Source organism: Anolis sagrei, chromosome 5 (genome assembly GCF_037176765.1).
Source record: "Anolis sagrei isolate rAnoSag1 chromosome 5, rAnoSag1.mat, whole genome shotgun sequence".
Taxonomy (NCBI): Eukaryota; Metazoa; Chordata; class Lepidosauria; order Squamata; family Dactyloidae; genus Anolis; species Anolis sagrei.
Window position 1 is genome coordinate 157,772,947 of NC_090025.1, and position 14,618 is coordinate 157,787,564.

A 14,618-nucleotide genomic window follows, 5' to 3' on the forward strand; every position below is an offset into this window, starting at 1 on the left:
TGGAGGAAGCCAGGAGAGGTAAAAGGGCGTTCCGTGGTTTGCCCTGGGGCGACGGATGGCAGCAGGGCTCTCTCGTAAAGGGCCGCTCTGAGTCTAGAGACCCTGTTTTTCATCGTTTGAGGAGTGAACGAGGAACAAATAGAGCACGCTTGTGTCAAGTGGGCCTCCCCTAAACAGGTGAGGCAAAGGGAGTGCCCGTCGGTGTCCGGCAAGATGTTCAGACACTTACAACACTTCTTAAAAGAAGTGGTAGCCATGATCAGCAAGCAAATGGAGTGTCAGGAGCCGGTCCGGGGTTCGAAGTACCTCAAAATCAGTCCAGTAGCGCGCCGAATCAAGAGGGCTAAGCAGAAGAGTCGTCAGAAAACAGTCCAAGGTCGAAATACCAAGAATATCGAAGCAATTAGTCAGATTAAGAGAAATCGAGTAGAAGGTTCTCTAAGTTGCTAAACACGCGAGCGGATTAAGAGAACTGTCGGCTAGTCCCGCCCATGGGCTATATATACTCGGGAGGAGGGGGGGCGGGCCTATCTGAGGGCTAAATTGTTCTTTTACTTTCTAGAAGGTTCCGGAAGTTGCACTGCGCAGGCGCAGAGTTACCAAATGTACGATTCACAGTGACTACGACAAGAAATATCTGTTTAACCAGAGATTGAAGAAGTTGTTTGTTCCAGAACTCTTTTGAAGTACATATGAAAATTCCCTCTTAACTCCTATAGAATTCTTTGTTAACATCAATATTGAAATGGATGCATTGTTGTTTTAAAACATATTTATGTTTGCTACTTTACTGCACTTGTTTAGAGATTTTACATCCAATCCCCAATCCTGGTTAGTATCAATGTTATCCACAATGGTTGGTTGTTACTATATTGCAACAAAAAATCAGATTTATTTCAATTTGCCTGAGGTTTACAGAAACCCTTTGGGATGCAGCAATTTAGACAATGAATAATGAACACTTTAAAACTCTTTGTCGGATTAAATTGAGTGCATTATTTAGTTTTACTGAGGTAGTCTGAGACACAACATAAAAAGTAATTTTTCTGCAAACTACAAAGTCTGGACTCATACATTTTCTCCTCTGTTCCTCTAGTTTCACAGTGGTGTACTGTGTCCTATTTTGGTTTAAGGCAAACTCTAGTTTGCCAGTACAGATGAAATGTTTGCCTTCAACAAAATTGGAGATATGAAATAAACTCCACACAAGAGGAAAGGAGACAGGACAGTAGATGAAGCTCCTAACTATTCATTAACATTATACCACTCGTGGCTTCACGTTATATCTATATAAAAAAAAACATTCCAATGAATGTATATGCACATACATATATCTTTGAAATGACAGAAAAAGAAAATATAAGATGACATTTCTCACATGAACCTATTTAGCAACAGAAAGATGTATAATGAGCTCGGAAAACACAAAGCAACCCAATTAATACATACTTTAGCATTTCCAAAAGGCATCAGCATACCCAAAGAAAATATTCCCAAAAGAGGTCCACCAAGTATTCCAAAAATACTGAGTGCAGCCTAAAAGACAAAAACAACAACACAGACCTAAATCACAAAAAATGATTATACAAGACTTCATATGAATATTCATTTCCATCGGATGACAAACAGCATTCTGTAGTAGGTAGCTCCTCCCTCCAAACTGGAAACAAACTCTTATGCTGGATGGAAACAAAGACAAGTGAATTGAGGGCCCACTGCAATTAAGAAAACAAGTCATGGTTTAACCTTTTAGAGAGTATCAACAAACATGTGGCTAGGAATAGCCTACAGGTATTGAGTACCTGGGCTTTCAAGAGATTTTGGGAAAGTTCTTCACCAAAACTTGCAAGTAAATGCAGAAATCATACAAAAACATTACAGACTCTCTCAGGGCCCATCCAGACAATAGCTTTATTCCAGGAGCTCCTGGTTTAAAATGGAGGGTGGCCAAACGATACCTCCAGTAAAAGAGGATTAATTCAAGACAAAGCAGGAAAACCCTGCTTTACCCAAATTAATTAGATAGCCATTAGACCCGTGCCTTTGTGAAAGGCATGGGTGTAATGGGCTATGGGCCCTGTATGGACAGGTCCATGGGAAGTCCTGGGACTTCCCTGGGTCCTGTCCATACACTCATCTCTCACCTTCTGGGTTCCTGGAGCCCAGAGATGCGAGATGGACCCCACAACCTTCCCAAAAAACCCCACAAAAGTCTTTCAAATAGAAACTAACCTACCTGGCAGTCATTAGGCCTTGGAGCACACTTCCTGGAATGTACCAATTACATGCAAGGAAGCGGCGGGGGGTGGGGGGAATCGCTCCTGCCTCCTCATGCGTAATTGGTACATGCCAGGAAGTGTGCTGCAAAGTCAAATGCTGTCCCAGTAAGTTATTTTCTTTTATAAAGGCTTTTCAGGGGGGTTTCTTTTGTGCCCAGGTACCATTGTAACATCCAGCAGGGCATCTGGACACCCACCCCCCCACCCCAGGAAAGTCCAGATGTTGGGGGGAGGTGTCTGGACTTCAACCCAGGCGCAATCACATTTAAGAAACACAATTGTGCTCAGGTTGAAGTGCTGTCTGGTACTGCCCTTATATGCTGGTAAAAGACTGAGTAACAGCAAGCAGGAGTAAGAATAAATGACAACACAAAAAGTGAATCCCACAAGGATCTATACTGGACCTATTAGTTTTTAATCGATAGAATGAAAGGGGGAGAGGTGAGCACTCAAGATGAATTAGCCAGGTTGGCAAAAAGGTCCTATAATACACTCCAGAAGGAAATCTTCAAGCTGGATGAATAGGCAATGATGTTGAGAATACAGTTCAACACTAAGCGGAACATACTGGGTCAAAATGTGTTATCTGTGTATAAACAGATAAATATGTCAACTGTTGTGGATTAACTAAGAAGAACAGCAGAATAGGAATAGTGATTAAAATTACATCAATATTTTCATTTTTTCATGGGATAGAGAGATAATTGTTGCATGCAGGAACAAAATAAGTAAATATTTACATTCCCGCCCTCTGGACATATTTTTCCATCTGATTTTTTTTGGGTCACTATATACTATATTCTGAATTGATCTTCATTACAGTTTACTGGAGTCTTCACGAACTTGGAAGTGGGTAGCTTTACATCCTCTCTCAGTTGGTCTTTGGATGAAACTTCTACACAGTTTTCATTCAAAAGCTGGTAAAAGCTGAGGGATAAATTTAGTTTTCTATGAAAAGACTGAATGTGTGTAATTTTGAATGTTGTAAGCCTTCTACATAAAATTCACTTGATGCTTTGATCCAAATTAATAGGGTAGGTGAAGACTAGTAGCAATTTGCAATTTACCTGTAACAGAGCACCCATAGCAGATGCCATTGCAGCCATGGAAAGGCACACTGCACCAAAGAAAATATCTAAATAGATAAATGTGTACAAAGTTTATGTGAATATTTGAATTTGTAACTGATTGAAAGGCTTAAGATCAATTTCTATCCTTAAAAATAATAAATTAATTATACATTTGCTCAGATTTGCTTCTGAGAATTACCAAACCAGTATAATGTCATATTCTTTCTTCCTTTATAAGGCTATGAATATTGAAACAATTTTTAAAATGCAAAACTAAGTGCTAGATATTCATTTAAAAGTGAAAGTAGCATGTAGTGCAATAAGCAGGAAGTTATATACATATATTTTATTTTTCATGTCTAAAACATTTTATACAGATATAATTGTATTCCACTTATGACTTGTGGGAAGTTCATAATGCAAATAAATCCACAATGCAAATCACACTTCACATTTTACCTGGCACTTTGCACCTCTCTGATACATCAACTTCTTAGAATTTTGAAACTGATGGTTTTGGCCAAGAACAAATTAAATGAGAGATTGCTTCATTGACTAAAGATTGATCTCAACCTGGGACTGATCTTCACTCCACATCTGACACAGACTCTAAAACACTTAGTCTGGAGGGCATCCGAACGTCCACAAAGACTGGATCCTTTTGTCCAAGGTCAGAGAGTCGTAGGGATCTGTTATGGGGAGATCTGACCACATATCTTCACAAGGAGATGTGTAACATGCTGCACTGCAGAATGGTGGCATCAAAAAACGTCCTGCTGTCTAGCCATGACATAATCCCATAGGAGTTGCATAAATAATTTTCCTCCTGTTTTTTGAAGGGGAGGAAATTTGACACACCTCCTCAGATCAGAAGGAAACGAACTGAGTCTTCTCTGTTGCTTTCTCACTTCTGCCCTGAAGGCGTAGGCCTAGCAGGGTTTTGGAGGCCCAACCTCACATCAGATCATCAGATAGATGCCCCTTTATCTCAGGATCTGATCCCAGATTATCTGTTTATCCCAAGTTATCTGGCAGTGGGGACTCATATATTCCAGTTTAAAGCAGATAACCTGGGATAAAGGGAAGTGGAAGGGCCCTCAGGCCTTTTCTACACTGACAATCTTGATTTTATATGGTCATAATCAAATATGTAGGAGAAACACCGTACCATACTTAAAGCATATAATGTGTCCTAAACACCTTGTTTCTTTTCATTGTTTGCAGACATGTGAGATGGGAATACTCTTAGGCCCCATCTACACAGATGGGGCCTAAGAGTATAATCCAGTTTCTGAATGCAGATTAAATATATTGAACTGGATTATATGGCTGTGTATACTCATGTAATTCAGTTCAAAGCAGTTAATCTGCATTCTGAAACTGGATTATATGGCAGTGTAGATCCAGCCTTAATCATTAACTAAAAGATTGTAAATATTGAACTCAACAATGATGCCCAACAGAGCAGGTTAGTAATAAACAGGATAAAATTCTGGAGAATGAAAATCTGATTCACCAAAACTATCTGCTACTTCCACCTGCCCTAAGCAAAACTGATGGATTGATTGATATCTCACCACAACAGGGATACTTTGCTCAGAAATTCTGTTAATAAGTCCAAATGCTTTTTACGTTTTATAAAACTAGAGCTAAGAAATTTGCTTGAATTAATTGGCCAGCTTCTATTTGCACAGAATATTTAAAACACTGTGTTTCCTCCTTTCGTTCAAATTATAATACAGTCACTATTTTTATATTTTGGTTTAATATGATTCACTTGAAGTAAGACATACTTTGATGTCACTTGTATTCTTTTCTAGTGTAAGTCAAGCGACATCTTAGGAATAGTGACAAAAAAACTTACTCATTCCCATGTTAATCCACTGTAAACTTGATTCGGATAACGTGAAATGAGGTCTAATAAGATCTTCTACTGTAACAGCAGCTAATGCATTGATGCTAGAAGACACTGTGCTGAGGAATATAAAATCAAAATATTTTGTATACATTTTGACTAGGATATTATGAATATTTCAAAAAATGAGCAGCAGAGTAAACAAAGATGATCTGAGAAACAGCAGAAACAAGAACTCACAAAACTCACCTACCAAAGTTTCCTTTTACAAAAGCATATCTGGACACTCTACAATATCTGAAGTAGGTAGATGAATTGATCCACCCTGCAAATTTCACCGACAGGAAAGTTGGTAGAGAAAATAGCATACAGAGCTGCAGCTATTTTTATTTTTTATTTTTTGTGACTTATATGCCGAGCCTCTTGGGATACAAAGATGCTAGCCTTTAGCCAAACAGTTCTTATATATATATATATATACAATGGTGAGTGAGCAAAGACGAACAGTGATAAGGGATATTTGGCTGAAGAGGCTGCTGATTTCTTGTCTTTTGCCTGCACTCTCTGGCATAACTTCACTGCCTGCAGACATCCTGCTTGCCTCCTCAAGAAAGCTGGAGAAGAGAAATGAGGGAGGACTACAGAGAGACGAGTGTGAGGTGAGCCTTATATGGTGAGTTCCTTTCAAAAATGACTGCTGTTCTTCTGCTCCACCTCAAGCACCCAAAATGGTGGACATATCACATTCATGGGCATCGCATGTTGCTATTAAACACAACACAAGCTAAAAATGAAAGTGAGGAAGAGGGAAGGCTTGCAGAAAATTGCCATGCCTTACTACGCCCTACCACTATGAGGATTATACAGTATGCCCTATTAAAAAATAGCCACTGCCACCCTGCTCCACCTCAAGTACCTAAAATGGCAAGGAGCAGAGAATTCACTAAGCTGGTATCATTGTTATCTGTTTCCAGCACTGGCCTTTAGATAAGTCAGCCCATTTGGGGGGGGGGGGGGAGGTGTCAATTTCTGGATATAGAATTTTCAATGTATACAAGGGTATATACAGTAAGTTAAACATGTTCTTGCATACAAAGGAAAGTAAGGATTAAATTATGAGTCAATATGCCTCAAAATTATTCTATTCTTATACACGTTTATCCCTCTTCATACAAACAGCATATATAAATTCTGTTACAAAAGTGATGAAACATATTTTGTTTGAGGCATACCAGTACCCCTAATTACACTACTGGAGGAGAGACTAACTCTGACATTCAGCTTGTTGATGTGATGGATCCCCTTTTTATAAAGCACTGCAGAAAGCATCAAGACATAACTTTTTGTTTGGCCTAAAGGCCATTCCAAAGCAGTCTTATATGTACTATGATGAGAAGAGTGCATTTTGTGATCAATATGTTTCTTCAAACACATTGTGAATATGCTTTGCAGCAAAAGGAGAATTACTACGTCCAACCACTGATGATTATTTTTATACATATACAGACAGTCCCCAACTTACAAACATCTGACTTGCAGATGACTCATAGTTAAGAATAGAATGTGAGTCAACAGGAAGAGAAAATCTAGCCCTTGGAAGGGAAATTCACTTCTGAAAAAGTAATCATGAGAAAAAGGAGTCTACACTGATGTTTTATCACCAGTCCTTGTTTACACAACAAGTCAAATTTTCCAAAATCCAATTGAGACAGGAAGTTAGGTGAAATTTTCTGAACAGGGACACTGACAGCAAAACAAACACCATAGACACTACCAGCAGTGTTGCTATCAACACAGCATTTCTTCTCACAGAAGCACATGATCCCACCACCATGGAAAGATAGTGCAATTGGTGGGAGTAATGGATACACACCAGAATTCCCTATGCTATCCAAAGCTCTGAGAGAGAGATGGCTGGAGTTACACTTAAAATGTACCTGTTCTAACATACAAATTCAACTTAAGAACAAACCTTTGTAACTTGGGGACCGCCTATACACACACACACAAAATCATTCAAAAGGAAGCCATAATGTCAAAAGGTATGAGAAAAAGTTAGTTAAATGTGAACGAGTTCAAACGCTGAGGTTTTTTTAGTTCAGACCCTGTTACTTTGATCCAGATTGAAACTTAGGCCCCTTCTACACTGCCATATAAAATCAAAATTATCTGCTTTGAAATGTATTTATTTACTTACTTATTTATTTATTTATGGTATTTCTATCCTGCCTTTTTCAGCCTGAAGGTGACTCAAGGCGATTATATGTGAGTTATTTGCTTTGATAATCTGGATTATATAGCAGTGTGGAAGAGGCCTCAGAGGCCATGTCCTGAGACCTGGCAATCCTGGAGCCAAAGAAATCCCCATGCTAGACCAAACTGGGACTTTTATTGCCAATACAGGACAAAAAAGACTGGATAGATACCAATAGTTACGGAGTATTTTATCATGACTCAAACTTACCTTAATGTTCCACTGTAAGTCCCAGCCACAAAAAGTCCAGGAACTCCTGGATAATCTCCCAGGATCTCCAGTACCAAATATGGCATAAGCTTTAAAAAAAACCAATTGTCAAAGTATGAAAATTTCATTTTTGTTTTACTGAGTCTTTTAAAATATGACTTGCTTAGGAAAAATGTACATTTTACATTAGCTATATCATCATTGCATTCGAAACATGTACCTTATAAGAGGGCAGCAAACCAGGACGGCAAAAATCCTCTATTTGTGAAGGCTTACTTCGTAAACTACGGATTACACTAACATGAACTAACTTTTAAATAAAACACAAACAGGAAATATTTTTCACACAGCCAAATGCACACCAAACGTATTTGAATACGTATATGTCTTTCAGAAAAGAAGTAACACTATTAGAATATAACAATGATCTACATATAACAGTCAAACAAGGCATTGTCTAAAATCTTAAAACAAAGTTCAAAAAGCAGTGAATGGCACAATAACTTTCTGTGAAAAAACTAGAGAAAAGGAAATGTGACTAAGAATAGATCTAGATAGTGAATCTTTAAAGATAATGGCTCATGCCAATGAAGGCACCGTCTAAGAAACGCAATATCAATACCATGAACGGCTAAATACTAGAAATCAAAAACATGGATAGACTTACCTTCCTTATTTTAAAGAACAAGGGGAAGATAGCAGAGGAGAGAGATTTGAGACAAGTTACTGAATATTTAAAACAAAGAAATAAGAAGATTTTGATTTAAGAAAGAAGAAAAGATTACACTGAAATAGATTTGTGGAATAGAAAAACTAAAGAAGCCAGGGAGAAGGAACTGAAGAGAAATAGTGAAAGAAGGAAAAGGAATAAACCTCAGATATTATACTTGGAAGTCAAGAAACCTCAACTCTATATCTATCTTTATTTTTTATTCTATTTTATTATGTTTGTTTTCTGTTTTTTGTTTTCTGTACCTCTTTTTGTTTTTTGTTCTCTTTGTTTTTTATTATATACAGTTTTTAATTGAAAAAATCTCAATAAAGATTATTATTTTTTTAAAGGCTAAATGGATAACTATCAGCATTTGGAATTAAGTCTGAAAGTTAGTAACTGGACTGCACAATACAGTAAAGAGAAATGAACAAGAAGAGATGTAATATGTTATCTACTGATGACTTGTGTCAGAAAATGCTGCATTTTCTACAAGTGGCAGATTCTGAAAGACCTTCAAAGACACTCACATGATGCAGGCAAAGAAAGAAGCCACCAATATAACAATAAGGTATTTGCCCTATTGGAGAAAGAACAGCCAGTAAATATGAAGTCAGTGTGAGATGAATTAGCCTACTCATCAAAAGGCATGGTGACTGACAGAATCCTCCCATGTTGCAGAAGGGATTTGCAATGCTATGTATATCCAAGGGGTAAAATTTATGTGTTCTGTCACTAATAGAGATATAAAAGGGAAGGGTATAGGCGTTCAGATATGCTGATAATGATGTCATGGTTAATTAACTTGTTTTAGCTACTCACTGGGGAAAACTGAGAGTTCTTAAGGTGAGTGGTATGGTGCATCAGGTAAATTTCACTGGAAGAACCACTCATAAATATATGTGATTTGTTTGTACAGATGTTTATTTGAAATTCATGATATCTCTTCAGAAATGCAGATGTCCCCTTTTTATTATTTTATTATATTTATCCAAGTAAAATACTGGATTTCTGTGGTTCTGACAGTCATAAACGATAAATGCCTGTCAAGTTTTTTATCAGAGGCATCCAAACAATGCCTCTGGTAAAAATGATTTAATTTTAAGACAAAGGCCCGGTTCTAATGGGATATGGGGTCTGTGGGAACTGACTCCCAGGTAGTGCCGGGGGTCAGTCCCCACAGACCTCTTGATTTTTTGGGATCTCACAATGTCCCAAGGTCCCACACTACTGTTAAAAAATTCATTGTTTGCTGTGACAGTTCCTCCTCCCCCATGGCCACTGCAATGCTGATGGAGAGGAGGAGGTCAGGGAAACATCTAGCTATGTTCACTTAGCTAGATGTAGACCATCAATATGTTCTTCTGAAACCTCTGGAGGACACTAGCAGATCATGGGAACAAAAGAAAATACTTCTTTAATCCCCTCCATTCTCCATCCACAACGGAAACAACTGGGGGAGGGGGATGGTGAGTCTTAGGGGTTGTGATAGGAAAATATAATTTTCATGCAGTATATCGAATCTAAATTCATATTTACATAATTACTTATCATTAATACTAAACCTGATCTGGTGCGCCCACAAATTTTGCTGTCCATGGGTCGCAATCCTTGTATACAGAATACATTGCAAGTCCACACATCACTGCAGAAGATAGAGTTACCCAGAGTCCCACAAGATTTATATACAGAGATCTGTAAGAAAAGTTAAGAACCTTAAAAGTGCTTTGTTCTTGCTGAAGTATGAAAAGAAAACAGTTACTCCCATTATTCCACTGAGACAACACATTGCATTCTTGCACATTAAGCAGTTAAATTAAATTAACATTCAAACAAATGGACTTCTTTGATCAAAAATAATCTTGCGGTCTTTATTTCCTATTAAAATTATTATCAGATAGGGCAGTTTGTGCAAAGGCACAGATAGCTACTCGAAGAACCTCAACTATTGGAAACAACCTGTTCTTCATAGTATCAGAGAATCAAATGTATGACAGAATAACAAAACATCTTATTGGAAATTAGGCAGGCTTGATTTGGATACAATTATTTCTATAAAGCTTTACAGGTGGGAATAGCAATCTAGTCCATAATAGTGGATAAGTATAGGTTGCTTACCTGTAACCGTATTTCTTCGAGTGTCCATCTGTGAAATCCACATCTATGGGTTTTCCCCCCGCGCATGCGCAGCAGATCGGAACTTTCTAGATTTTTTTATTGATTTTTTTTAGAAGGATAGGCCCCGCCCATCTCCCGACGGCCCACATGCCCTAAGGCGGGGCTTAACCTCAGCTAGGTTATGGCATGATATAGCGGGGAGGACGGGGCGGGTTGTGCGGATTTCACAGATGGACACTCGAATAAATATGGTTACAGGTAAGCAACCTATACTTCTTCTTCGTGTCTATCTGTGAAATGCGCACCTATGGGTGAATAGTAGGCTTGGTTGATCGTGTTCGTTAGTTTCTAAAGTCATTAAGAATTCATATTTAAATTAGCTTCGAACCAATATCGAGCCATGCAGGAATAGTGTGAGGAGTAATTAAGAATCGAAACAATGTGGAATCCCTTGAGATGTGCTCTCCAACCCGTGTTGGAGGCATCGATTGTGAGGGACATGGAAGGACGAGGTTGGTTGAAGGGCATCCCCAAGCGAACATTGTACTCCTTTGTCCACCATGTGAGGGATTGGAGGACAGTGAGGGGTGCGTATAAGACCCTGGACTGGGGGTCTTGGAGAAGGTCAAATGATTTGAGGAACCAGTTTTGGAGGGCCTCATTTGTCCAGAGCATTGGAGGTTGAAGATGGTGACTTGAAGGTTGGAGAAGCGGTCTTCTGGGAGAAAGGCCCTTTGTGCATTGGAGTCTATGATGGCTCCTATGAATTGGATGTGTTGTGTTGGGAGAATATGGGATTTCTCTTGATTTATGACCAGGCTGAGGTCCTGTAAGAGAGACGAGGTGTAGCGAATGTCAGAATATAATTGAGTTTTGGAGAAAGAACATAGTAACCAGTCATCGGGGTACGGAAAAACCATGATGCCTCGTTGGCAGAGATGGGCTGCTATTACTGACATGCACTTAGTAAATACCCTGGGTGCCGTGGATAAGCCAAATGGAAGTAAGTTGAAGGAGAAGTAGTTATGGTGTATCACGAAGGTCAAGAATCTGCGGTGGGACTGTCTAATCGATATATGAAAGTACGCATTCCTTAAATCAACCGTGGGCAACCAAGAACCTTCCGGAATGAAGGGAAGTATGTTGGGAAGAGTGACCATGCGGAATTTCCGTGGTGTAATAAATGAATTGACTTTGCGTAAGCCTCCGTCCCTCTTGTCTATCAAAAAATAGCGGGAGAAGCATGAAGTGGTTTCGTGGGAGGAGGTGGGAGAAATGGCCCCTTTGTAAAGCAAGGAATTTATCTCCTCCCAGAGAGTTGGGGAGGGTTGGGTAAGGAGGATGTTTCCTTCAGGGGGGTAGGTATCGAATTCTATGGCATATCCTCTGTCAACTATATCCAGAATCCAGGCGTCTGTAGTGATAGACTGCCATGCCGGGAGGAAATGGTGGAGTCTGTCTAGGAAAGTAAGCGGTTGAGAGGTAGGTGAGGGAGGGTAGGGGGGTAAGAAAAGGAGTGCTAAAAACGTCATTTGGTATTTTTGGTAGATCTGGTACCACGGTACTGACCTCTTGAAGGAAGAGGAGGTCTCCTTGTAGATGTAGAAGGAGAGCGTGGTCTTTGTCGTCCTCTGTAGAAGGATGTGTTGGAAGGTATATTGTAGAATTGAGAGCGGTGGTAGTAAGGTGCCCAGCGTTGACATTGGTAGGGATATGGTTGTTGATCATATTTGTATACTGTCTGTTTCATTTTATGTGAATGTTCCAACTGAGAGTCAGTCTCAGGGTTGAATAGTCCTGCTTCATCCATAGGAAGGTCTTCTACCAGAGTGTGTTGTGATTGGGAAAGAGTAGCGGCTCTAAGCCAGGCATGGCGGCGGAGGGCTACCGAGCCTGCAATAAGTTTGCCTGAGGTGTCGGCCATATGTTTTGCAAGATCTTTTTGGAGGCTGGACAAAAGGAAGGCCTCTTGTCCAAAAGCTTTGGCCAATGGTTGTTCAGATGTTGGTAATAAGTCCAAATAAGGGGAGATCTTGTTCCACAGAAAGTTCTGATAGACACTCATATATACTCCATAGTGAGCCATGCGAGCAAAAAGGCATGCTGAGGAATAGAATTTTTTGGCCATGGCATCCAGTTTCTTTCCCTCTTTGTCAGAAGGAGAAGACTGGTTTCTTTGTATAGGTTTTGGTTGGGCATCAGTTACCACTGAGTTTGCTTTGGGCATCTTAGCTAGCCAGGAGGCCAAGGTAAGGTCAATACGGTACAAGTTTTCTGCCCTTTTAGGCGTTGCTGGAACTAGTGCTGGAGCAATTCCAGTGTTTTTAGTATCTTAAGGAAGTAAGGCAGAGTGGGCAACACAGTAGAAGTGGGTGCTTGTTGTTCAGAGGAGGTGAAGCAAGGGTTTAAGACTGTATCTGAAGGCTCTGGGGTGGAAAGATTTAGTGCTCTAGAGAGTCTTTTTAGTAAGGCTGATTTTTTAAAAAAATCTTCCAATTGTTGAGGTGAAATGTCAGGGTCTGGTTGGGGGTCCTGGATAATAGTTGTGTCCTCACTGGACTCAAGATCAATAGTTTCTGAGTCCGATTGGTGAGGGAGGGGGGATCTTGAAGGATTGGTTGAGGTTCTGTTTCATTATGTTGTTCTGGAGGGTGAGAGAGTGTGGCTGTAGGAGGTATGCATGAGGGTTGAGGGTACCTTGGGTCAACGGGATGGGGTATATTAAGCCCCTTGAAATGTTCTGGAGGAGGCGGACAGTAAAAGGGGTACATTGGGAAAGGCAGAGGGGGGTAGAGAGGATAAGGGCAATCCTGATATGGATAAGGTTGATGATGGTCAGGAGAGTGGGTCCTGGATCTTTTGGAAGGTTGGAGGGAAGGGCTTGGAGAGCGTTCCAAGGGAGGAGAAGGAGAGCGGCGCCGGCGCCGAGAAGGGTGCATCAAGGAGATGGATTGAGAGGGAGGAGGAGTCTCTCATGGTACCGGAGAATCAGGAATATTTAGAGGAGGAGGTGAAGGCTGAGAGGGAGGGTGAGGTGGGGGGAAAATGGAAGGGTCAGCTGTGGGTTGGGCTTCCAGAGGGAGGTGGGGCGCTAAGAGTTCAAAAGGGGGGAACTGGGTGGGGCCTTCCATGTGTAGCATTGTTGGGAGAGGCTCTTAGATTTGGAGCACGGAACCGGGGACTTGGTGGATCGGTTCCAAGGTAGGAGGGCTCAAGGGCTGAGTGCCAGTGAGTTACTGTCCCTTTTTCTGTTTGTTTGTTTTGTCTTTTGATTTTGCAGATCTCACAGATTGTTTTGAAGTTTTAGTTTTCTTTCTTGGCGGCTCCGCAGAGGGAGCAGTTGCCGGAATAAACTCACGCCCATCCCCAGCACGTGGGGAGAGGGGCTGAGAGGGCTCTTGAACTGGGGAGGATTGGGAGGGGGAGGTAGCTGGTTGGGAAGCCAAAGCACGCTCATAAAGGAGGGCTTTTAGGCGGGCGTCCCTGCCCTTGCGAGCCCTAGTTGTGAAGCTCAACAAACAAAGGAGGCATTTAGAGTGCCTATCAGCCTCAGGGAGGGTAGCCCCGCAGGCTTGACAATTCTTAAAACAGAGGGAAGACATCTAGCCTGTATGAGAGAAGCAGAAGAGTAGTCTAGCCGGTCCGTAGGTCAGGATTGGAGAAGGTTGGTAGTTGTTAACACAATCCAGTAATTCACAAGGAGAAGTTCTACGATGCTGCTTGTTTGGCGCGGAAAAAGGAACTGAGGTTAAGCCCTGCCTTGGGGCATGTGGGCTGTCGGGGGGATGGGCAGGGTCTATCCTTCTAAAAAAATCAATTAAAAAACTCTAGAAAGTTATGGTCTGCTGCGCATGCGTGGGGAAAAATCTATAGGTGCGCATTTCAGATAGACACGAAGAAGAAACACAAATATGGCTGGGCCAAACTACTCCAGCCAAAGTAACAGCCTATATATAAAAGACTTGCTGAGCTGTTTAAAAGACATGACCGCTTTGGAAAAGGCTGACAGTAGATTTCAGTACAATTGTCATGTCCATCAGAGTACTACAAGAATCAGGTCACATTTGTGTCCTCAGATCTTAGCGGCCCCCCTGGTAAAAAGGGAAATGGGGGAGAGTAT

General features: G+C 40.7%; 1 pseudogene; it reads right to left on the bottom strand.

Moving 5' to 3' along the window:
- LOC132776054 (sodium-coupled monocarboxylate transporter 1-like) overlaps positions 1-14,618 on the bottom strand; it is a 39,365-nt pseudogene that overhangs the window by 9,013 nt on the left and 15,734 nt on the right.